This window comes from Bombina bombina, chromosome 10 (genome assembly GCF_027579735.1).
Source record: "Bombina bombina isolate aBomBom1 chromosome 10, aBomBom1.pri, whole genome shotgun sequence".
In the NCBI taxonomy this organism is placed as follows: Eukaryota; Metazoa; Chordata; class Amphibia; order Anura; family Bombinatoridae; genus Bombina; species Bombina bombina.
Window position 1 is genome coordinate 181,176,320 of NC_069508.1, and position 25,821 is coordinate 181,202,140.

General features: G+C 35.9%; 2 non-coding genes across 2 annotated transcripts; both read left to right on the forward strand.

Annotated features, from left to right (window-relative positions):
• The first annotated feature begins 1,823 nt into the window (after positions 1-1,823).
• LOC128641546 (U5 spliceosomal RNA) lies at positions 1,824-1,939 on the forward strand. The gene has a single exon (XR_008399561.1). It is a non-coding gene; the product is annotated as a U5 spliceosomal RNA (small nuclear RNA).
• Positions 1,940-24,909: 22,970 nt separating this feature from the next.
• On the forward strand, positions 24,910-25,025 carry LOC128641464 (U5 spliceosomal RNA). The gene has a single exon (XR_008399497.1). It is a non-coding gene; the product is annotated as a U5 spliceosomal RNA (small nuclear RNA).
• Positions 25,026-25,821: the final 796 nt, after the last annotated feature.

Sequence of the window (25,821 nt, forward strand, 5' to 3'; positions counted from 1 at the left end):
CAGCGTTATCTATATGGCCCACATGAACTAACAGTCTTTTGTTGTGAAAAGCTATTAAAAAAGCATGTAATAAGAGGCAGCCTTCAAGGGCTTAAAAATAAGGATATGAGCCTACCTTAGTTTAGTTTTAACTAAGAATACAAGAGAACAAAGCAAATTTGATGATAAAAGTAAATTGGAAAATTGATTATAACTACAAGTTCTATCTGAATAATGAAAGTTTAATTTTAACTAAACTGTCCCTTTAAATTAGAATATAGAAGAATAAGATTAATAATTATTTATGCTCTTCTCTGCCTTTCTATAAAGTGTAATATTTATTTCTCTAACCAGTCACAAAACTTACAGATTATCATTCAGCTGAATTGTTAATTAAGTAACATTGTTCTCTACAATGTTACTTTATAAGATAAAAACTTACAATAGTCACAGCACCACTATGATACTCTAGTAATAATGGGGTTAATATAAATATCACATGGGGGGTGCAAGAGTTCAGTATTGCCTCATATAATACCACAACAAATTTTCTATTGATAAAACTCAGCAGACCTTTTTAGAAAAAGCAAGGCTTAACTTTATTCATACTGTCTCAAAAAACAAAACAATATAAAAGAATCCAAAATTCCAGTCTATCCACTCATACAACAATCACTCATGCATAAAATAACCAAGATTCTACTCAGGCGTCCCTGGAAGAATCAAAATATAGCTGTCATCAAACTGCTGTCTTTTGTGTCCTTATGATTAAGGACAGTCCTTTCTATGTTACAATGGCCTTTTGACTATCAAGCAGGTTTTACATTTAAAGAGGAAGCACTTGCAATATAAAAAAGAGTGAAACTTTTACATTGTATTTGCCTTACAGAGTTTATCGGAGTCAACATTTATCTTTGCTAGTACGCATATTAGACACAGTTCTGAATGTTTGTTCATAGAAAGGACTGTCCTTAATCATATTGAATTGAACTGTTCTAGATCCAAAACAAAAGACAGCAGTTTGATGAGGGACGCCTGAGTAGAATCTTGGTTATTTTATGCATGAGTGATTGTTGTATGAGTGGATAGACTGGAATTTTTGATTATTTTATATTGTTTTCTGTTTTTTGAGACAGTATGAAGAAAGTTAAGCCTTGCTTTTTCTAAAAAGGTCTGCTGAGTTTTATCAATAGAAAGGTTACTCTATAAGATATTAGGTAAATAGTTTTACAGCTCAGTAACACAGTTACAAACACTAATAAATTATTTGAATAATGAACAAAGCTAATGAGATGTGAGCTGATAAAATAAACAAGATTGTTACTAAAGTACCACAGAAAATCAGCAGCATAAAATAACGTGAGGCTGAAATGACAAAACTAACGAAGCTTGAGAGGTTCCTGGTGAATCTGTTGTGCAGTAAATAATATATCTCACTCATCCTTGTAAAGAAAAGAATCATTTACTAATAAGTTATTCTGTAATTATATAGACAGAGTTTCTCTCTCTTATCTGAAACAGGTTTGCACTTTATACATCAGAATTTTATTTGTTGCTATATCATGCTCTGTAAAGCTTCAGTAAAGTTATTACTCACTATACAGCTAATCACAACTAGACTGTTCTCATTTGCATACCCATAATGCTGTGCGTCTAGCTGTAACAATCATCCATATATGTTGTCTTTTTAAATAATTATTTTCATTTCTTGGGATTATTATGACAATATTTATACCTAAATACTATAGTAATGAATATTTTAATTAATACAATGAACTTTTTTCTCTCTCTTATTTTGATAGGGTTTGAACTAATCCCCCATTTTAATCTGTTTACTATTCAGCATACTCTGGTTTCTCTTCAGATCGAATAAATCTTTCGCCTTTTACTAAAGATTTCCGTGTAGAGGAACAACCATGAGTTTTCATCAATTTTTTGAGGCTCTGCCACCTGCAGAGCTTAACATTATGGTAAAAGACAGAATAAAGAAATTAACTTCTCATTGGCCGATTCCTTTTTTGATCTCAGATGTTAGTTACTTAGTTTAATAATAAATGCAAGTTGTCTTTGTAACAATTATTTATCAGATAATAAAAACATTAGTTGCTATAAGACATTTTGCAACAAGCTAGAAACTTTAACAATATAAGTAAAAGAAGCGCATCGTTTTACCGCCCCCTGCTGGACACACACAACACGAGCAAGTGACAACAGTAACTGCTGCTGAATATTACAATGCAGTTTCCCAGCACTAAAACCAGAGAGATTCATCAGCTTTAATGAATAATCTTCATGCAATCAGCTATGAACTGTAGAAGCTGATATGCCAGTAAACCTGGGGAGACTGTTAATAAATAATTATTTCCCCTGCAGTCCCCTGAGCATCTGCACTGACCTAGCCAGTTAGATGCTTTTTCTCTACTGTGTGATCATTTATACACCCAAAATGCTTTGCACATTTTCGGTTTTAATCTATTTTTTGTGCTCTCGGAAATATATAATTTATGAACATTTTCCAAGGTCCCCATAAATTAGCATTCTTCATAATTCATTACATAAAACAGAATTTATCTGATTTCCCTCTAGACTTACAAAGCAGTGTCTTTAACTATGTATTAACCTCAAGCACCTACTTATTAGCCTCTATTAATAAACTACACATCAATTAATTGCTAATATAATTTTTATATGTCTGTGTTTTACATCAGACCTAGTAGTCTTCATAAAGATAGATCTGAAATTGCTTCTATCTAGAGGTCAATTTATCAAGCTGCAGCGTACAGGGGCACATTTATATGTGCCCCTGTCCTCTGGCAGGCCGAATTCAGCATTGTACACGAGCGCTATTTTGCACTCGGTTGCAATCCCGCCCCCTGTCCGCATAGAGCCAATCACGCGTGGCAGGAACTGTCAATGAAATTCGCCACCTTAGAGGTGGCGAATGGTTAGAAGAGCGGCGCTGATGACTGCTGCTTGTTAAACATGGACTGTAGGTTCTCTTGTAAGAACCTGCAGTCGTAGGGGGTCGATAGGCTTGCGAAGTCATTGATTAATTTACCCACTACTATAATATTACAACAGCATGTGAGGATACCTGGTGGATATATTGTGCTACCTTCACCCTGCTATGTGGTCTGAACCATATAGGTGCTGTTTATAGTATCACTGCCATCAGCACGCTGCTATTGAGATGGTTCTGGTGCCAGTCCCGGTTCCTGATGTTCTGCCTGGTACAGAGCCAGTGATTGCTGAGATTGTTGTCACTGTCTGTCACTAATGATGTCTAATTTGTTTATGGAGAAAGGTGTCACATAGATCTGATGTCGGATGGGGATTCTTGTACATCACTGATAACTTTTTATACATTTTTTATTATTAATTATCTCCGTCACAGTATAGAATTAAATCCAGCAAGAAAAAAAAAAAAAAAAAAGAACAACAAAAAGGACAAATACAAGCTTCAGCGCCTTGCAGGGCTATAAATACATAATGACAATCCAGTCATATCATTATACTATGCATATCCAGAAGATCACATTGTCCCATACAGAAAAAGCAGACTAGTTAAAAAAGGAGAAATAAAAAGTGGACTGTCATAAATTTACCGTTATCTGTCAGTACGGCATGAAAAAACATTTGGAGAATTTTTTTTCTACATCTTATTTAAAACAAACATATAGAAGAAATGATAAATTACAGCTATGCTATTACTAAGAAAGGAGACACAATCAGATAATTACCCGGGCTAAGCATAGTTAACTAAATCAAATTTAAACAATATTAAAATGCAGCCAAATAGAACAGAACAAACAAACAAGCAGACAAACAGGAAAAAAAAAAGTCACTGCTTCTCCCCTCCTCAGCCCATCCATCATCAATGTCTTCAACTGGTCAAACAACTAGCTTACACTTCTAGGGTTGATCATCCTTCCCAAATGTTGGTACCTGTCTGTCAGTGCTAATTGCTGAAATAAAAGAGAATCCTGTAAAGGGGATATAATCTGACTTTGCGTATTTTCTGGTAATGACATTATAACCGATTCCCATTTTATAAAAAATGATTGCAGTTTATTATCTAAAAAGATCGTCGGGTCTTTGATATCTATTGCTAATTGGAATAGCATATTCCTTGCAAACGCTGCAATGCTAGGTGCATTTTTATCCTTCCAACTACTTAATATCATCTGTCTTACCACTAATATAGCTGTATTAACTAACTGTTTATGCAAGATCTTTTTCTCTTTAAACAGAAAGATAATTTGTTCTGACCTAAGTTTGACTTTGGAAGGTAAAAATCTATTAAGCCAGTACTCTACTTTACACCAAAAGTGTTAAATCTTTGGGCAAGAATAAAAAGCATGAATCAAGTCAGCTTCAGATGAGCTACATCTTGAACGCTTCATGATTTCCTGTCTCTTCCATCTAGACATCAACCAGGGAGTTAAAAATGCTCTATTTAATAATTTGATATGAGATTCTCTAAATTAAATTACTCGAGTATATTCAAGGATCGATATTAAACTACCAGCGGCAACTGAGGGCCGAAAGAACACCGCTCCAGAACGAGCAAGCCATACCCATACCGGCTTCTGTGGGCCTCTATTCTGTGGATTCCACTGCAGAGCTCGTCGGAAGCCCAACTTTGCGGATACGCTGCTATCCGTGGCTGCAAGCCAGATTGGGGGATCGTACAAAGAATTTCAAAGCGGAAACTGGGTAGCCGCCAGCAGTACTGATACTGATTTCCTGGAGATTGCGGATCTAATTCTGAAGGAAGTAGGGTCCCACGCCCCCTGGTAGGGCGAATTGGTCTGGTGCCTCTGGAGACAGCTGGCGGGTCGGAGTGACTCTGTTGCGGAGGGATCCAGGGGCGTCGCTCCTTCCTTGCTGGGGAATTGCCGGAAGCAACATCAAGACCTCCTACAGTGACGGTTGCCGTACATCACTGTACCACAGGGGCGCTGTGGCTTCCGGGACCTACAGGACTATTGAAGGTGAAAGTGATTGTAGACGCTACCCAGGAGTATGGTAACATTTCTTTGTTGTGTTGCATGACAATAACAGGCAAAGGCGATATCCCCGCAGCACGGGTATGTGAATTACTTTTTAAGCAACACTTTATACATACATATAAGGTGTCGTATGGACTTCCAAACAGACTTTTTTTAAGTATAAGTATAAAGAGAACATCAGGCTGTACTTAAAAGAAAAAAAAAAAAAAGGAAAACACGGTTCATCTTTGTGGCTCTCTCTATCTCTAGACTAATGATGCCCAAACAGGCATGGCCCCTAAGGGAATTCAAAGGCCTTTAACTGTTGATGAGGGCTTCTAAATTGAACTTATGGAGAATGACTCTTGCCTGTATTCTATAGAGCTGTCCTTTGGGTTATCTAAACCATTTCTGTATGCTAGCCATATTGTCTCATTAAGTGCTATTCTGTCCCACCACATTTGACTCTATCTAGAGGGGCTAAAGAATATAGCAATTTTATAACTATTATCAATAGGATGTATTGGTAAAGATATATCAGTTATAAAAGGAACAGAATTTAAGAGGCGGAGCTTGGCCAAGCAGGCAAATGGCCGCATAGTCACATCGCTCCGGCACAGCAGCAAGACCTGTCACCCTTAAAACAGTGTCTAGCTCTTTCAACCAGCTGCAAACAGTGGTTAAACAACCAAAGTCCCACATGTGAGCAAGCTCGAAACCGGGAGGGACCGGACCCGCATGCAATTTCACAGAAAGCAGGAGCAACGGAGCGCTCCGTCGCCATCTTTACACATTCGCAACTGCGACGGTAAAGGATCCCTCACGATACACGATGACCAGAGACCCGATGGGGTAAGAGCTCACACCAGTCTGTTCATAAAAGGCTCCACACAAGTCTCACACCAGAGAGAACACGGTACAAATAACTCCACTTAATGCATAATATGCCGTAAACACGGATCACAAAAATAACAATAAAATGATCAGCACAATATTGGGAAATCCTCTAAGGAGATGAACAAAACAGTTATCAACGGATCAACAAGAGAACATACACTAAAACTGCCTCATAAAATATAAAAGGACAACACGAATCAGAAATTAACGCATAGCACTGCACATTGTGCATAAACCACAACATACGCCATCAGGCCTAAGCAGACTTCTGCAGATTGCTGCATCACAAGTTCTCACACTGAGTTTTCTAAATTACTCACCTGCAGCAACCATGACATCCAAGAACAAAGGCAAAGGGGACAAAAACCCTAAAGGACAGTTGCAGTCCAACACGCTGGTAAGCTCCTTTTTCCAATCCAATACATCAGATACACAAGAATCAAACTCCACAGACGGCACCTTCCAGAATGACCCAATATCATCTCCTGACTACATGATACAACTTAAACAGGACATAGCAAAACTACCATCCAAAGAAGATTTTGAATCTCTCAAATCTCTCATAACAAGAGAACTATCCACGCTGCGCAAAGATATAACAGAGATGGGAGAGAGGATAGTAACAGTTGAGGAAACGCAAGACATAACTACTGAAGCTGTCTGCTCATTATACAATCAAACCAGCACACATGAAAGCAAGTTAGAAGCCCTACAAGAAAAGATAGAGGACTTAGAGAATAGGGGACGGAGGAGTAACCTCCGCATCAGAGGCATACCCGAGATAATAAAGCCAACAGACCTGCTGGAATACTTACAAGGACTTTTTCGTCAAATACTGGGAAACCAACAGGCCCCACCGATAGAAATAGAAAGAGCCCATAGATCTCTCCGTCCCCCACCATCACCTAATGCTCCCCCTAGGGACATTATCCTCAAATTCCTCAGATTTAACGACAGAGAAACCATATGGCAGAAAGCTAGATCCTCCCACACAATCACATATTTGGACCATGAGCTACAGATTTATCCGGACCTGAGCCCCAGCACTATACAAAAGAGAAAGGAAACCCGTTTCATCACTTCTATACTCCAGGACAGAAACATCAAATATCGCTGGGGATTCCCCTTCAGCTTAATCGTACCCCATGAAGGAACTACCATCATTTACAAAGGTACACAAGACCTGGACAAACTCTCTAAAGGACTGGGAATCCCCTTGAAACTACCTGGCCCACCCTCCTCAGCCGAAGGCCCCCAACCCTCAGCTGCACATACTCCATTCTCAAGCTTGCAGAAAACAACTTGGAACAAAGTTCAGTCCCTTAAGAAACGAAAAGAAAATATGAACATTTCTCCTGTATCACTAAGAGACTGACCAAGACAATTGTCTTATTTGAACTGTTCATCCTGGGTAAGACCTTGAAATATAAAACTTGTCACCATTACTAGTCAGAAGATAGTACACTAACTGTTTAGCTACTTGATAGTTAAGTTAAGCAAAATGTTATTTCCTGTTGATCTGTTCTCTCCACCATAACCCTATAAGGGCCTTTCTAATTTAACAAGGTTTTGGTTGTTGACCATTAGCATAGATAATCACATTGTTATTCTTATATTTAATATTTACATTCTTGCTGCTGTAAACCTCAGATTGAAATGAAAGGAACTTCAATCCTCCCTCTGGCTTCTGGCCATTCCCCCCCCCCCCCCTAGTTAACTATCCTACCCCCATTGATGACCATTTAAGCATAATGAAACATACTGTAATGTTCATATTGTTCACTCTTATAAATGTACAATGTATACGCTCTTTTTATTTCACATTTCCATGTTGGTTCTTATACCGTCCAGGCCTGAGAAATAGCCTAACACTGTTTCCACATACCCGACACAGCGTAGTACCACCAAGGATAAATCACCATGAGTAAAAATAAAACTAATAAAAGACAATTATCTTTTCTAACGATTAATGCTAAGGGCCTAAATAACCCACACAAAAGAAACATCGTTATGCGAGATATCAAACATAAGAGAGGGGACCTGATATTCCTACAAGAATCCCATTTCATAAAGGGACAAGAACCTAAAACTTTCTTCTATAAATTTGGCCCCTCATATTACTCCTCAAACAGTACCAAGACTAATGGAGTTGGAATTTTAATAAAGAAGGTTATACCTTTTCAGTTACTCGATTCACATAAAGACATAGAAGGTAGATATATAATACTAGTGGGGAAACTATTTAACACTATTACCACCTTAGTAAGCGCCTATGCTCCAAACACTGGACAAGACAAATTCATAACCTCCCTCACTGGGAAACTCTTAGAAGTGGCCAAGGGTATGTTAATAATGGGAGGAGACCTTAATGTATCCCTAGACCCGTACCGAGATAACTCGAATCACACTTCATCAACACCACATAGAGCACTGACGGTAATAAAGCAACGCTTAAGGGATTTGGCACTACATGATGTTTGGAGAATACATCACCCTGAGACAGATGATTTTACGTTCTTTTCTCATCCACATTCACGTTTCTCTCGCATAGATTACATACTAACTGATGTAACTACTCTCTCATTAACTACACAATCATCCATAATCCCAGCGACCTGGTCAGACCACTCTATAGTCTCATGCACAATACAATGGCCCTCAGCTTCCCCTTCTACTTACATATGGAAAATCAATGAGGAATTATTAGATCATCCACTATACAATGATAAAATTCAAAAAGCAATAAAAGAATTCTTCGATTTTAATATTAACTCTATACCCTCATTCCAGAACATCTGGGAGGCGCATAAGGGAACTATACGAGGTGAATTAATGAGCATGCACTCCCATTACAAAAAACAACAGAGACAACTGCTACATGACTCCTTGAATAAAGCAAATGATCTAGAATCACAACTTAAAAGAACACCTGACAACCCACAATTAGCTAAAACATTACAAGAGACAAAACAGACAGTGACCAACCTTCTAGATAAAGAATGCAAAGCATTTGCCTTCAAACTCAAGCAGACACATTACGAAGGAGACAACAAATGCAGTAGACTGTTTGCCCGCAAATTAAAACGCAAAACCCAATGCGACTACATTCTCTCAATAAAGTCCCACAACAAAACACATTATGACACTTCAAACATCGCTGAAGCCTTCCGTTCCTACTATGAAAAACTATACAACCTTACTACGAAACCCACAGACTCACATACACATAATTCAGAACCCAACGCATCCTTTATTGACAAATACTTATCAGACGTTAAACTTCCAGAACTGACAGAAGAACAACAAACTTTTCTACAAAACCCCTTTACCCTACTTGAAATTAAAAGAACCATAAAAGACCTCCCCACGGACAAAGCCCCAGGCCCTGATGGCTACACTAACTATTACTATAAAAAAATACATAGATCTCCTTTCCCCGCACCTTCTATCTCTCTTTAACTCGATAACACCGGAGAACCCTTTCCCCACTAGGACACTGGAAGCTTTCATCTCCATTATACCAAAACCTGGAAAAAGCCCTGATTATGTAGAAAACTTCAGGCCAATCTCACTCCTAAATACAGACTTAAAAATATACGCTAAAATTCTCGCAGTAAGACTAAACACAGTACTACCGCAACTAATTGAAAAAGATCAGGTCGGCTTCGTACCAACCAGGGAAGCAAAAGACAATACTGTCCGGGTTACACAACTTATAGAATACGCTACACACAAAAAATCCCGCTCTTAGTTCTGTCGACCGACGCGGAGAAGGCGTTCAACCGCGTTGGTTGGCAGTTTCTGAGAGCGGTATTACGAAAAATGGGTGTGGGTCAAGACTTTATTAATCGGGTGTTCGCCATGTACTCTACCCCAACAGCCAGGGTCCGCGTAAATGGTTCCCTTTCGGCCCCATTTCATATCACAAACGGTATACGACAGGGCTGCCCCCTCTCCCCGCTGCTATTCGCCTGCGTAATAGAAATACTAGCACATAAAATACGAAACCACCCCCTAATAACAGGTCTACAAATACACAACTCACATCACAAGATTATGTTATATGCCGATGATGTGCTGTTCTGCATCACTAACCCTCTAACCACTATACCACACATCATACATCAGTTAGACGAATTTAGCATTGTATCTAACTTTCTAATTAATAAAACGAAATCAGAATTTATGAACATTAATGTCCCAACGACGGAAATAGAATTAATCAAACACATATGCCCATTCCGCTGGCAAACAAGCTCACTAAAATACCTAGGTATCCAACTCAACGCCATCCCCAGATCACCTTTTTACTTTAAATTACAAACCACTCCTTAAAGGAATTATCACAGATCTCTCCTCCTGGAAAAGGAAGCATATTTCATGGTTAGGGAGGATCAACGTAATTAAAATGAACGTCCTTCCAAGACTCCTCTACCTTTTTCAAACTCTACCCATCCCCCTTCCTACAAACTACCTCAACACCCTGCAATCAAACATCTTAAACTTCATTTGGCTCAACAATAGAGCGAGAATTAGCAAAAAGATAATGCTCCTTCCCATACAAATGGGAGGCCTCGGAGTCCCAGATCTCCATAGATACAGACAAGCTACATTTTTACAACGAATTATAGATTGGTGCTCGAACCTAAACGATAAATCATGGGTACAACTTGAACATGACATGACACACAACCAACACCTGGGCCAACTCTGCTGGTCGCCAAGGGACAGAGATAGATTCTTAAAAACCACCACACAAATTATATCAGAAACCTTCAGAGTCTGGGACAGAGTTTTGACTGAGTACCCCCAATATATCGACAAAACTCTCACCTTTAACACCGTTAACACACAATAACGAATTCCAACCTGGCCTCTCAATGGCAGCTAGACTTGCGGGTAGCTCCATCAGATCCCTACAGATCCACCACTTGGGAAATGAACAACACTCCCCTACCGTGGAGGAGCTAGTCTCTGAGGGCCTCTCTGTCCTTGGAGACTGGTTCTTCTATAGACAGTGTCAATCATATATCACTTCACACCCACAATCCAATAACATGATTAGGACAATGACACCCTTCGAAATCTATTTGCCATAAAAGCACCCCAACCAGACACGCTCTATCTCTTACACACTCCCTCCTATCACAACAACCGCACGGAGCTCTACCATATTACATAGACAGATGGAACACAGAATTGGGAATAGAAATTACTTACACAGATGCCTTGCAAATTTTCACAAATATTAAAAAAAACCTCAATCTCCTGCAAATTCGTTGAGCTTAATTTAAAAATACTTCAAAGATGGTACCTAACACCAGAACGATGTAAAAAAATATATAAACTTAAATCAGCTCAATGCTGGAGATGTGGATCTGAAGAGTGCCACATGTCCCACATATGGTGGCAATGCAGTAAATTAATACCTATTTGGAACGAGGTAGCGCAGGAATCTAGTAAAATACTAGGAATACCCACTCCCTTAGACCCTTGCTTATGGCTCTTTAACAAGACCCCGAGAAAACTTTCTACTCCGTTAAAAAAACTATTTCATATCCTGAGCAATAGTTTTAAAATTCTGATTGCAAGAAACTGGAAATCAGATAAGACCCCCTCCCTGGCACACTGGCTTGCAGAGTGCCATCGCACTATATCTATGGAAGAATACTTTTACATGAAAAATAAAACTTTAGACTTATACGCCCAGATGCTCCTTGTGTGGGAAACCTACATGCACTCCTCTTCTGAATGAAAAGGAAAAAAAAAAGAAAAAAAAAAAAAAAAAAAAAAAAACCTCAGAAAGCAAAGCTAGAAACACATGCAGGCCTGGACGGTACACTTTATTGTACAATGACTCCTCCTCTCAACATTGATAATTATTGTAACATTACCTGAACTTCCCTCCCCCTTCCCACCCCCCCTATCCACACCCCCTCAAAAGTAAGACGCAAAATGATTCAAGACTGTAATTGATTTTATTTTGTATGTTTATTTCTATGTAAAAATTTGAATCTCAATAAACTTTTGAAACAAAAAAAAAAAAAAAGGAACAGAATTTAAAATTGTGAGATTATGTAACCTATTTATTTACTGGACTTAGAGCGGTTCAGATTTTGTTCTGTCTATCGGTTTAGGGTATCTATTACTTAGCCGTTTTATTTTTCTCTCCCTTTATTTTTGCAGTTCTTATTGACCAAAGTTAGATGCCCTAGCTAGGGATTTGTTTAGAACAGGCTTTTTTTTTGTTTTGTTTGTTTGTTTGTTTGGTTTTGCTTATCTTTCACAGGTACCTTGATAGGTACCTTCACTCTTGCATTTAAACCCAAAATCTATTTCACCCCTAAATCTCTATTAGGGATTTATCTTAATTCACTCACTAACGGGAGAAAGTAGGAAAAAGGAGAAAAGGGAAAGCAAAAGGGGAAAGGAGAGAAAAAGGAAAGGGAAAAGAGAAGGGAAAAAGAAAAGGAAAGGGCTCACACGTATACACTTTTGCAACACTATGTTTTACACTGTATGGTTTGTTCTTTATATTCACAGATTGTTGACTGTATTATTAATTGTTTTTTTACTACACTTTATATATTTGCATATGGAAAAGTATCTTACACAAGTAAATCAGCACTCCCCAAAAATGCCTGTTAAACCAAGAGAAAAAAAAATAGGGGGCTCTGACTCTAGTGAAATGCTTTCAGTATCTACTGATAAGCAGGCCCTTTTGGTCCAACTTAGTAATCTTTTTTCACCTCAGTTTGAAATAATCAAAAAGGAATTAAATGGTATATCAACAGAACTCACTACCCTTAAAGGGACACTGAACCCAAATTTTTTCTTTTGTAATTCAGAAAGAGCATGCAATTTTAAGCAACTTTCTAATTTACTCCTATTATCAATTTTTCTTCGTTCTCTTGCTATCATTATTTGAAAAAGAAGGCATCTAAGCTTTTTTTGGTTTCAGTACTCTGGACAGCACTTTTTTTATTGGTGGATGAATTTATCCACCAATCAGCAAGGACAACCCAGGTTGCTCACAAAAATGGGGCCGGCATCTAAACTAACATTCTTGCATTTCAAATAAAGATACAAAGAGAATGAAGAAAATTTGATAATAGGAGTAAATTAGAAAGTTGCTTAAAATTTCATGCTCAATCTGAATCACAAAAGAATTTTTTTGGGTACAGTGTCCCTTTAATCTTGAAGTTAAACAATTTGCCACTAGCATAGCGGAAGCAGAGGGTAGGATATCCGACCTGGAGGATTTAGTTAATAAACAAGAGAATATGTTAATAAAACAACAATCCAAAATTCAAAGTATGGAGGCGTGTCTGGAGGATCTAGAGGATCGCTCCAGATGCAATAATATTAGGATTCTGGGTATTCTGGAAACTCCAGAGTTTGATAACCTGATTGAATTCACCTCTTTGATATTACCACAGGCTTTAGGCTTTCCCCCTCGAGCGCTACCTTTACCCATTGAAAGGGCGCACAGAATAGGACCAAAAAGATATTCTGAGAGTAGCACAGTTAGGAATAGGCTATGTATAAGATTTCAGGATAAAATAGAAATGTTGAGATTATACAGGAAGTTTGATACTAAAAAAATCCTTTTATTTTAGGATTTCTCTAATGAGACAGTACAAAAAAGAAAAGCCATGTCCCCGATATGTACTATGATGATAAATAAAGGAATTAAAGCACAAATGTTATATCCCGCCAAAATCATTGTGGAAGACAATGGCAATAAGCTCATATTTACTGAGACCTCCAAAGCAAAGGAATTTATTGACTCTAGAGGTAGTTAGTGGGTAACTGAGATGAAGCTAGAACACGTTACTCAAGACAGAATGTACTATCGAGGAATAAATGGAATGTCCAATCAGTTTTTTAGTTTTGTTTTTTTTTGTCTTTTTTTTTCCTCTCCTCTCCCCCCCCCCTTTTCTGCTTTTTGCCCCCCCTCTCCCCTTCCCCTCTGGGTACATGAGTAGGGCTGATACTAGCTCTTTCTGGATGTTATTTTATGATACAGCCTTGGGCGGTCCCTTAGGTTATGAACTGCCCTGTTTTAAAGATGATTTGTTCATGGGTTATTTTTTTTCTTTTATCGTATATACTGTGCAGTAGTAAGAGTAATTTTACCGATGTGTTTTTTGTGCGAAGTAGGACCGTATGTATATGTAAGCATAATCAGGTTGTCTGTTGGGCTGTTTAAAAAAAAACTTGAGATAAGGGAGTGGTATCATTTTTTAGTGTTTAGGATGGGGATTGTTGATTCCCTAGGCATAGAACTCCTAAAAGATGGACTATGGAAAAGATTGAGTTGTTAACCCAAGTTTATCTATGGCAGATACAATAGGGAATATTAATGTCCTTTCCTGGAATGTTGGGGGAATTACTAATCCAATGAAGCGGAAACTTATAATTAAAAAATTGGGTTTACAAGAACCAAGTATAGTTTTCTTACAAAAAACTTATTTAAAAGTCCCTGAGATACCTAAATTGAGATCTAGATGGGTAGGGGAAGTGATAGCCACACCGTGTTGCGGTAGGAAATTAGGGGTAGCAATACTTTTAAATAAAAATGTATCATATCAACTAATACAGACTGAATTAGATCCTGAGGCAAGATACATTATTTTACAAATACAAATTAATGGAATAAAATTTGTCTTATGTAATATATATGCACCAAATGTATTTTCAAAAATATTTTGGGAAAGATTAAAGATTAAATTATTCCTCTTCCTATCAGACAATCTCATTATAGGTCGTGATTTTAATCTCTCTTTATGTCCAGACCTAGATAGGTTCTCAAAAAAAAAACTTGGCTCTAAATAATAAACAAGCTAATTATATGAAAAAGTTCTGTCATCATCTAAAAATAGTTGATGTATGGAGACTTCAAAACCCAGAGAAGCGTATCTTCACTTGTGAATCAAAAACCTACAGAACATTCTCCAGAATTGACTTCATATTAATAGCGGAATCCCTCTCCCTGCAAAAAATGGATGCCAAAATAGGCGACATAGTTATATCAGACCATGCGTGGTGTCACTATCATTTTATCCCCCTGTGAACCCGGTAGAGAAAAATTATACTATTTTTTTTTCTTGCTATATGTATAAAAATACTAGATTTTCTTTATGGTTAAAGCAAAAATGGAAAGACTATTGTACTCATAATATATCGTACTTTCATAAAATTGAAAAATTTTGGGAAGCATCTAAAGCGTTCTTAAGGGGAGAGATAAAAGCCTATATGTTCAAGAAGAAGAAGAAAGACAATATGAGAGAAGTCCAACTAGCCAATCAAGCTAGAAATAGCTATAGGAAATTTTACGGTGATCCAACTCGTTCTCATTGGGAGAATTATTCTAGAGCTAGGCAGGAAAGGGATATATTTCTCAAACAGAAATCTTTATTTATCTGGCACGGTAAGAAAAAAACACGTATTGCATTAGAGAAATTGATGCAAACACATGAATCTGCCGGTCTGGCATTGCCTAATATTACGCTTTATAATCTTGCAGCTCTAGGTAAAATTGTGATAGATTGGCTTGCAGAAATGAATTGGTTTTCTACAGAGGAAATTGAAATTTCTTTTTGTTTTCCCCTTTTCCGTAAAAGCGTTATTACATATTTCTCCTAGAGAAATGCCAAGTCTAATTTCATACTTCATTACATAATTATTGCATGGCACAAACTGTGCACTTTAATAGGTGTAGATTACTCTTTTTCAGATTATTTACCTATAATAGGTAACCCAGAATTCCCCCCGGAAACAATCAGGAGGCATTTAGAACATGGTTTAGTAAGGGTCTTAAGTTGGTATTTCAACTTTTAACAGATGGACAAATAATATCTTTGACAACTTAACGCAACAGTTTGATTTACCGAGTAATAATTTTTATGCCTACTTACAAGTACACCATTTTATTAAGTATAAAAGGTGGAGAGGTGGTGGGACCGCTGCATGGTCTGAGATCAGATCCTGTATTGTTAAGTCTGGAGTCAAGGCCCCTTCAATATTTTATTATACAGCATTATGTTGGCTAAACAAAGCCAATCTTTCATGGAAAACCTTAATGGAAAATGGAGGCAATTAATTTTAAATTTAGATCAGGAAAAAATTAAGGCTAATTGTAAAGCATTAAATAAATGTTGAATACCAATAAGCTGGAAAGAATGACACTTGAAACTTATTAATAATTTTTATTGTACACCTCTTAAAATGTCACAAATGTATCCTAGTCAAATCTTCTCCTGTCCACGTTGTGTATATACTAATGCAGATATTTTGCACATGTTTTGGTCATGCCCCAAGATTGGGCAGTTTTGGAAGAAGGTTGTTTTTTGGATTAATGGATTATACAAAGTAAATATTCATCTTGATTCAGAAGGCATCTTCTTTCTTAACTGTGCCAACCACAAATCCTCATTGCAGAGAAATATTCTGAACATGATTATTTTGCTTATTAGACAACTCATATAAAAAAATTGGAAAGCAAAAAAGATTCCAGGTTTATCAGTTTTCATTAAAGAAATCCAAGCTGCAAATAATCTTTGAATCTTTCCACCTTAGAGAAGCAAAAGAAAGGGAAATCAGGAGATTTTTGTAGGATGGTTACCTATAATTAAGACATATTCACTATGTGTACAAAAGACCATTCGATACCTATTTTTGAGCTCTTACAGTTTTTGTGAGTTGGCCTTGCTAGGTGACTTCCCGGCAGATTGGCTATCGGGATACAGGGAGCTATAGTTAGAGATACTCCTCTAAGAGGATGTGTATGCGTGCCCGCATGTGCCTGGGGGGAGGTTTGGGGATACGGGGGGGGGCGGGATGCTGGGGGTGGGGGAGAGAGAGTGACCCAACTCCTCCTCTCTTTTTTTTATTTATTTTTTTCTCTTCCCCTTCTAAGTTTTGTTTGTTCTAGGTATATTAAAATTCACCAACAGTGTAAAAAGGTGTCCTATTCTTGATTTAATTTATTGTTTCCAATGCAATATAGATGGAACTAGCATATTTTGCCATTATATTATTTCTTTGTTGTATTTCTTGTTTTTTACGGTTGTATTTCTGCCGACACACTGCAAGGTGTATGTATATTGTATTTATAATATGTTTAAGCACAATTGCACTGTTGGTTTATATAAATAAATATTAAAAAACAAACAAAAAAAAAAAAAAAAAACTTTTTTTAAAATGGTCAAAATTTAAATTTGTAAAATCCCTACGCCATTTAGTATAAAGATCTAATACTAATTGATAGATATTACCAATTGAGTCTAAAAGCCCCCAATTACTTGTATTGAAGTTTGTCAATGTATTAGTATCAATAAAATGTTGTAACTGCAAGTATGCAAAAAAATGTGCTCTTTTCAAATTATATTCTTTAGCTAGAGAATCGAAAGTCTTGACCGTTTTAGTCTGTGGATCTATTAGTTGGACGACTCAAGTTAATCCTTTTTTATCCCAGCCATAAAAAGCAGATGTTTCTATACCACTTATAAATTGTGGGTTTCCCCTTATAGGTAAATATTGTGATGATCTATACTGTAGCTGTAGGGTTTGACATATTTTCTTCCAAGCTTGTGTAATATTATGCACAGTATATTGAAAGTTAATTATTTCGGAGGGCTTTGTCAATGGATAGTGCAGATGAGCTCTAAGAGAGAGGGGAGAAATTGCAGCCTTCTCACTTTGATAATTAGTAATATATTCTATGCCTGTTAACCAATCTAACACATTCTTAGCTAAGCAGACCCAATTATATAGTTTTAAATTAGGGAGAGCTAACCCCCCGTCTATTCTCAAGTGTGCTAAATTTTTAAGTGCTATCCGGGGCTTCCCTTTTCCCCATAGAAATTGTAAACATTGAGTATTAAAATTTTGTAAGTCTTTGACCGGAATAAAAGCCAGGAAATTCTGCATAAGAAAAATAATTTTGGGAAAGAGCATCATTTTAATAAAGGATACGTTTGCAGATAGAGATAAAGGTAATTTGGCCCAGTTTTTTAAAGAGCCTATACATTTCTGCCAAATGGGAGCATAATTTAAAGTATACCAGTCAGTCGGGTTTTTAGAAAGGACTATTCCAAGTATCAAATTTTCCCACGTGTTTGTTTAAAGGGATTTAAAAGCAGACTATTCTTTTTTTTAATAATCAAAAAAAATTCTGACTTATTCAAGTTTATTTTGTAGCCTGAGAATTTACTGAATTCATCAATTAAGTTAAGCATAAGGGGTATATTTCTTTTAGAGTTGCTTATATATAAGATAATATCATCCACATACATAGATAAAGTAGTTTTCTTGTTTCCCAACAAAATCCCTTCCAATCTTCCAATCTTTCCCTACAGAAAATTGCCAAAGGTTCCAATGAACTATTGAACAGGAGTGGTGACAACAGACAACCCTGTCTAGTTCCTTTCTGAAATATTAGACTGAGAGGTTATACCATTCATATTTATATAAGAGATTGGTTTTTGATATATTAGTTTAATATAATTAGCAAAGTTTCCTATTATCCCAAATCTGTTCAATGCCGTAAAAAGGTGATCCCATGAAATGCAGTCAAATGCCTTTTAAGCATCAACCATCAGCAAAGCAAAATCTGCATATTTATACCTCTTATCTCTCTGATCTGACAGCATCTGTTCAATTAAAAACATGGCTGTTCTAATATTTTTCTGTAGAGTTCTACCGGGCATAAATCCAGTCTGATCTGTGTGTATTATTTTCTCTAAGATTCCCTTAAGTCTATCAGTCATAATACTAGCTATAATTTTGTAATCTACATTAAGTAGGGAAATTGGGCGATAAGCATCCATTGATTCTACATCTTTATCTTTTTTATAAATTAATGTAATATTAGCTTCTGCAAAATATCTTGAAGGTTGAATATTATTAATAAATAGCTATTGTATAGACAAAGCTAACATCCTCCTGTAATATTTTATAAAACTCAATTGGAATTAAATCTGGTCCAGGAGCTTTACCATTTGGCAAAGTCTTTATAACTCATATAATTTCTTCAATCGTTATTTCCTTATTTAGTAAGTCTAGCTGATTTATACTGATCTTAGGAGTAATAATTGTATTCCAAAAATTAGCTTTTGCCTCCAGATCAATATTATCAGAAGAATATAATGTATTATAAAAGGTGTGGAATTGGGCTAAAATATCTTTAGGAGAGGTATATATTTTCCCTTCAACCTTAATAGCTCCAATAAAGTTATTTTTCCTTTAAGTTTTTTACTAGATTAGCTAATAATTTTGCTGTTTTTGGGGAGAATCTATTAAATCTTGCATTATTTTTAATATATTTTTGCAGCATTTGTTGATTCAAAACGGCTTCTCCCTCTGATTTTGCTTCCTGATATTTGGACATCACTGATATCTAATGTGGCTCCAGAGGTCCATGGGTTAAGGTGGATCTTTTGTAGTCACCAGATGTTGCTATACAAATAGCATGTGAACCATTTGTGTATGCAATAGTATTAGAATGACTATAAAGTTTGTTTTTGCTTAGTATTGTTATTGCAGTTCCCAGTACGCATGTGCAGATTTTTTTATTATAAGATGCTCAGTACACACGTGCACACAGCGCTTCGGAAAAACTTGAACTCAGCAAGGGCTTTTGCTTTGTCTCTCTGATCTGTCTGCACTAATCTCCCCTTCTAATTTTACTAATTTCCTTTACATGCTTGAGTTTCTCTCCAGATTTATTAAATCTTTATCTCTTTTTTTAATGATTTCTGTGAAGAGGAACGATTATGAGACTAATAGAATTCGTTGAGGATTTGTCACATTGTTGTTAAAATAAAGTAGAATGGGAATTCATACAATAATATAGAGTGTGTAAGCAGTTAGGTTTCTGGTGTAAATAAGTTTTTTTCTATTAGAGTGTTGCTATCATGAGAGAGTGCTGTATACTCACTGACCACACAAGTGATCTAGTTTATTACACAGAGCAGATTTACTAATGGGTCTTTCTAGATTCACCGATCCTCAAATGATAAATACAATAAAAAGCAAATCTAGTGCTGGTATCAAGAGAAAATAAATACTGTATTAGATGAAACCCCAGAGCACCTCAGCAATTACAAGTCAACTATAGACTGTTAACTTCCAGATAAATAAATACCAAAAATGTGTGATTATGATTTTACCTAATAAGATATCACGCAAATAGTTTTACAGTTCATTGACAGCTGCTGACAATAATTATCTGTATGGATAGGGAGCAGAGATAATGAGGTAATAATATGTGATCTGATGAAATATACAGGAATGTTACTAAATCACCACATGAAATCATCAACTGAAATTGACATAATAATGCTAATGACACTATGTTAAACACACTTTATACTTTCAAGCAGATACAACAGCTCTCAGGCACACAATATAAAGTATAAATTAAAAGAGAGAAGTGCTGAACCTGGGAACGAATAATAGCATAATAGCCTGTTCTATGGCTAGTTACCACCCTAGAAGCAGCTTCTTTTTGCTCAACCTGTGCCTTTTAAAGCGAACTTTCCTGTAGTGTATCAGTCTAATCCAAACTTAAAGGGACATAAAACAAGTTGGGATAGAGACAAAATAATATAATATACACTTTAATTACTTTACCTGCAAATTTATACTGCAGTGCCTCACCATTAACCCTTTCCTTTTAGTTTCTGAATTGTAGAGCTCTAACTCCCCTCACACATTTCCTTTTATGGCTGTAGCTATAATATAGTCGGGTTTTTAGAAAGGACTATTCCAAGATATCGAATTTTCCCAGGTGCTTGTTTAAAGGGATTGAAAAGCAGACAATTCTTTTTTTTTAATAATCCAAAGCATTTCTGACTTATTTAAGTTTATTTTGTAGCCTGAGAATTTACTGAATTCATCAATTAAGTTAAGCATAAGGGGTATATTTCTTTTAGAGTTGCTTATATAGAAGATAATATCATCCACATACATAGATAGAGTAGTTTTCTTGTTTCCCAACAAAATCCCTTCCAATCTTTCCCTACAGAAAATTGCCAAAGGTTCCAATGAACTATTGAACAGGAGTGGTGACAACAGACAATCCTGTCTAGTTCCTTTCTAAAATATTAGACTAAGAGAGGTTATACCATTCATATTTATATAAGAGATTGGTTTTTGATATATTAGCTTAATATAATTAGCAAAGTTTCCTATTATCCCAAATCTGTTCAATGCCGTAAAAATGTGATCCCATGAAATGCAGTCAAATGCCTTTTCGGCATCAACCATTAGCAAAGCAAAATCTGCATATTTATACCTCTTATCTCTCTGATCTGACAGCATCTGTTCAATTAAAAACATGGCTGTTCTAATATTTTTCTGTAGAGTTCTACCGGGCATAAATCCAGTCTGATCTGTGTGTATTATTTTCTCTAAGATTCCCTTAAGTCTATCAGTCATAATACTAGCTATAATTTTGTAATCTACATTAAGTAGGGAAATTGGGCGATAAGCATCCATTGATTCTACATCTTTATCTTTTTTATAAATTAATGTAATATTAGCTTCTGCGAAATATCTTGAAGGTTGAATATTATTAATAAAATAGCTATTGTATAGACAAAGCTAACATCCTCCTGTAATATTTTATAAAACTCAATTGGAATTAAATCTGGTCCAGAAGCTTTACCATTTGGCGAAGTCTTTATAACTCGTATAATTTCTTCAATCGTTATTTCCCTATTTAGTAATTCTAGCTGATTTATACTGATTTTATTAGTAATAATTGTATTCCAAAAATTAGCTTTTGCCTCCAGATAAATATTATCAGGAGAATATAATGAATTATTAAAGGTGTGGAATTGGGCTAAAATATCTTTAGGAGAGGTATATCTTTTCCCTTCAACCTTAATAGCTCCAATAAAGTTATATTTCCTTTAACTTTTTATTAGATTAGCTAATAATTTAGCTGTTTTCGGGAAGAATCTATTAATTCTTGCATTATTATTAATATCTTTTTGCATGTTGATTCAAAAAGGCTTCTCGCTCTGATTTTGCTTCCTGATATTTGGACATCACTGATATCTAATGTGGTTCCAGAGGTCCATGGGTTAAGGTGGATCTTTTTGTAGTCACCAGATGTTGCTGTACAAATAGCATGTGAACCATTTGTGTATGTAGCAGTATTAGAATGACTATTAAGTTTGTTTTTGCTTAGTATTGTTATTGTAGTTCCCAGTACTCACGTGCAGATATTTTTATTATAAGATGCTCAGTACGCATGCGCACACAACGCTTCGGTAAAGCTTGTACTCACAAGGGCTTTTGTAGCCTCAGCTAGACTGTTCTCATTTGCATCCCCATAGCTCTATGTATTGTTTTAGCAATTCTCTAAATTTGTTGTTTTCTTTCTTTTAAAAGCGCTCATTGTATCTTTTACAACTTTATTTTTACAATTTCCCATACATGGATACTTAGTTTTATATATATATATTTTAAAATTACACCAAGTTTTGTCTCTCTGATCTGTCTGCACTGATATCCCCTTCTAATTTTACTAATTTCCTTTACATGCTCGAGTTTCTCTCCAGATTTATTAAATCTTTATCTCTTTTTTAATGATTTCTGTGAAGAGGAACCATTATGAGACTAATAGAATTCTTTAATTACTTTACCTGCAAATTTATACTGTAGTGCCTCGCCATTAACCCTTTCTTTTTAGTTTCTGAATTGTAGAGCTCTAACTCCCCTCACACATTTCCTTTTATGGCTGTAGCTATAGCCACCTTTGTTTTGGTAAAATGCAGAAGTGAATAGGGATTATCTGTTGGAGCAGCCTAGAAGCTGTGAACTCAGTTTAAATACAATGCCTCTGTCTAAACACTGATAAGGGGGGTGGACTTAGCTGCTATAGACAGCACAGCTTTATAACTAATTTTCCTTATTTTTGAAAATTATTTTAAAATACATGCCAGCAATTTTTAAACAATCTTTTAATGCAAACTATTTTTACTTAATTAGTCCTTTCAGGATATGCACAGATCTTAACCTGTTTTATGGCACTTTAACAGTGCAATCCCTCTCTGAACAAGGGCAATGACAAATCCCCAGACATACATTGCAGCCTACTGTGGGGCTCATCAGTGAGGTGCAGCTACATACCTCTAAACACACTGAGCAACGGGTCCACGTCTGGATTTCTGCATCAAACTTAGGGAGACTTCCCTAAGTGTCATAATTTGCATAAATTAAAAGAGAGAAGCGCTCAACCTGGGAATGAACAATAGCATAATAGCTTGTTCTATGGCTAGTTACCACCCAAGAAGCAGCCTCTTTTTGCTCAACATGTGCCTTTCACAGAGAAGAACTTTCCTGTAGTATATCAGTCTAATCCTGACTTAACAGTGCAGTTCATCCCCAAAATACCAGGCAATCCCTCTCTGAACAAGGGAAACGGCAAAGTCAGGATCAGACTGATATGCTACATGAAGTTTCTTCTCTGTGAACAACACATATGAGCCAAATAGAAGCTGCGTCTTGGGTGGTAATTAACCATAGAACAAGCTATTATGCTAGTGTTCATTCCCAGGTTGAGCGCTTCTCTCTTTCTATTTACACAATGTAAAGTAATCTGCACATTATTATTTTACCACATTATTACACAAATACCTGTTTTTTTACACCATTATTAACATACTATATGAATAGCAAGCTTCCAAAATTTGTTTAATTTAATGAGAGTCCACAATCCACTTTTTCTAAAGAATAAAAGCTAAAGATTCTATCCTAGGTGTGAGCAGGGTCTTTTATACCTAGAGTTAGGGGTGAGAACCTTCATATTGAGTTGCTGTGCCAATAGCAATTGAACTATTTGTGTATGTAGCAGTATTAGAATGACTATAAATAAAGTTTTTATGCACTAATCTCCCCTTCTAATTTTACTAATTTACTTTTTTTTTTTTTTTTTTAGAGCCAACAATGTGTCAAAAATACAAGATCAGCGCCTTGCAAGGCAAAACAATGATAGAGTTACAGAAAATATACAAATAAATTGTGTATAGATTCAAGTTTAACAGTAAAAATGAACAGGCATATATTTGTAGTTTTACATCACATTGCTGGTGTTTTATACTAAAAAAATAAAAATAAAAAAGAAATACACACACGAAAACAACTATATACCTTATAGGGGTTTTAGTATATAAATGCAATAACCATATCTGATAGTGTTTAACAATATTCTTATCAGTCCAATCCCAGATCTGACCATTTATACAATTATATATCCACTATATTAATATCTGACTTTAACCAAATTGTACTAAATAAATATCAATCATATACAGAAAATAAAGAGAGACAAACTTATATCTACTAAGTAGTCAAAATACAGTTCTGGGTACTGAAACATTTTTAACTTGCTTGTTAAAATCTCAACTTTATTATCCACTCGGAATGATAATTAAACTTAGTTATATTTCTTATATTTATATATTACCCTATAGGTATATTCCCAAAAAATAAACTTATATCCATACTTTATCTAAACAAAGTGGGAAATAAAAAAAAATAAAGAAAAATCTATAACCTATATATCTAATTGGGCTATGAGTCCCCCTCTCTCCCTATTCAGTTGATGTTCTATATATGTTAGGGTATCCCCTTTCGATTGCTCCAAATAAGTATTCAGATCCTCTAAAGGGATAGATTAATTGTATTTGGGATTCTTAAGGATAGGCATTGATAAGTTGTCCCCATTAACTGAATAATAATTTAATTTGGGTTTCAGATTCAATAGATGTATCAGGCTTTGGAATTCCTTAAGCGTCTTATATAGAATAGAGATAAATTTCTTGCCTAACCTCTACAGGTTAATTATAGGATCTAACGAGCCCCAAGTCCAACTATCAGGGTGTTCTCTAGATTGTTCTAAGAAGAAATGACCAATCTGTAGCTATGCAAAGAATTATTTGTGGGAAAGATTAAATTTGTTTCTAAGATCTTTAAAGGTCCTGCATTTGGAACCATCTATTTCTTTAAGTTGGCTAATTTCCTTTACATGCCCAAATTTCTCTCCAGATTTATTAAATCTTTTGCTCTTTATTAAGGATTTCTGTGGAGAGGAACAATTATGAGACTAATATAATTTGTTGAGGATTTGTCACATTCATAGCTATATTATTGTTGAAATAAAGTATAATGGGAATTCATACAATAATATAGAGTGTGTAAGCAGTTAGGTTTCTGGTGTAAATAAAGTTTTTCTGTTAGAGTGTTGCTATCATGAGAGAGTGCTGTATACTCACTGACCACACCAGTAATCTAGTTTATTACACAGAGCAGATTTACTAATGGGTCTTTCTAGATTCACCGATCCTCATATGATCTATACAAGATAAAGCAAACCTAGTGCTGGTATCAAGAGAAAATAAAAACTGTATTAGATGAAACCCCAGAGCACCTCAGCAATTACAACTCCCCTATAGGCTGTTAACTCCAAGAGAAATAAATAACAAAAATGTGTGATTATGATTTTGCCTAATAAGATATCAGGTAAATAGTTTTGCAGGTCAATAACAACTGCAGACAATAATTATCTGTATGAATAGGGAACAGATGTAATGAAGTAATAATATGTGAGGATAAAATATACAGGATTGTTACTACATCACCACAGATAATAATAATGTCAAGATCGTGACACTAAACCTTTGGTAACAGTAGATGAGAACCAAATGCTATAATATCACTAAGTTTACTATAGAAAACAAACTCAAGCAGATGGAACTGCTCCCACGTTAAATAAATATAAATCCTTCTCTTTTTTCCTTTTTTTCTCCTCCGCGCCGGACCATCGAGTGAGATACAAGGAATAGAACACCCTAGGCACTGTATGCTCATTAAATATAAGGGGTGGGGTAGTTTTCTTGGTTAGGGCACCTACGGGGCTTTTGCTTTGTAGGTCAGTTTG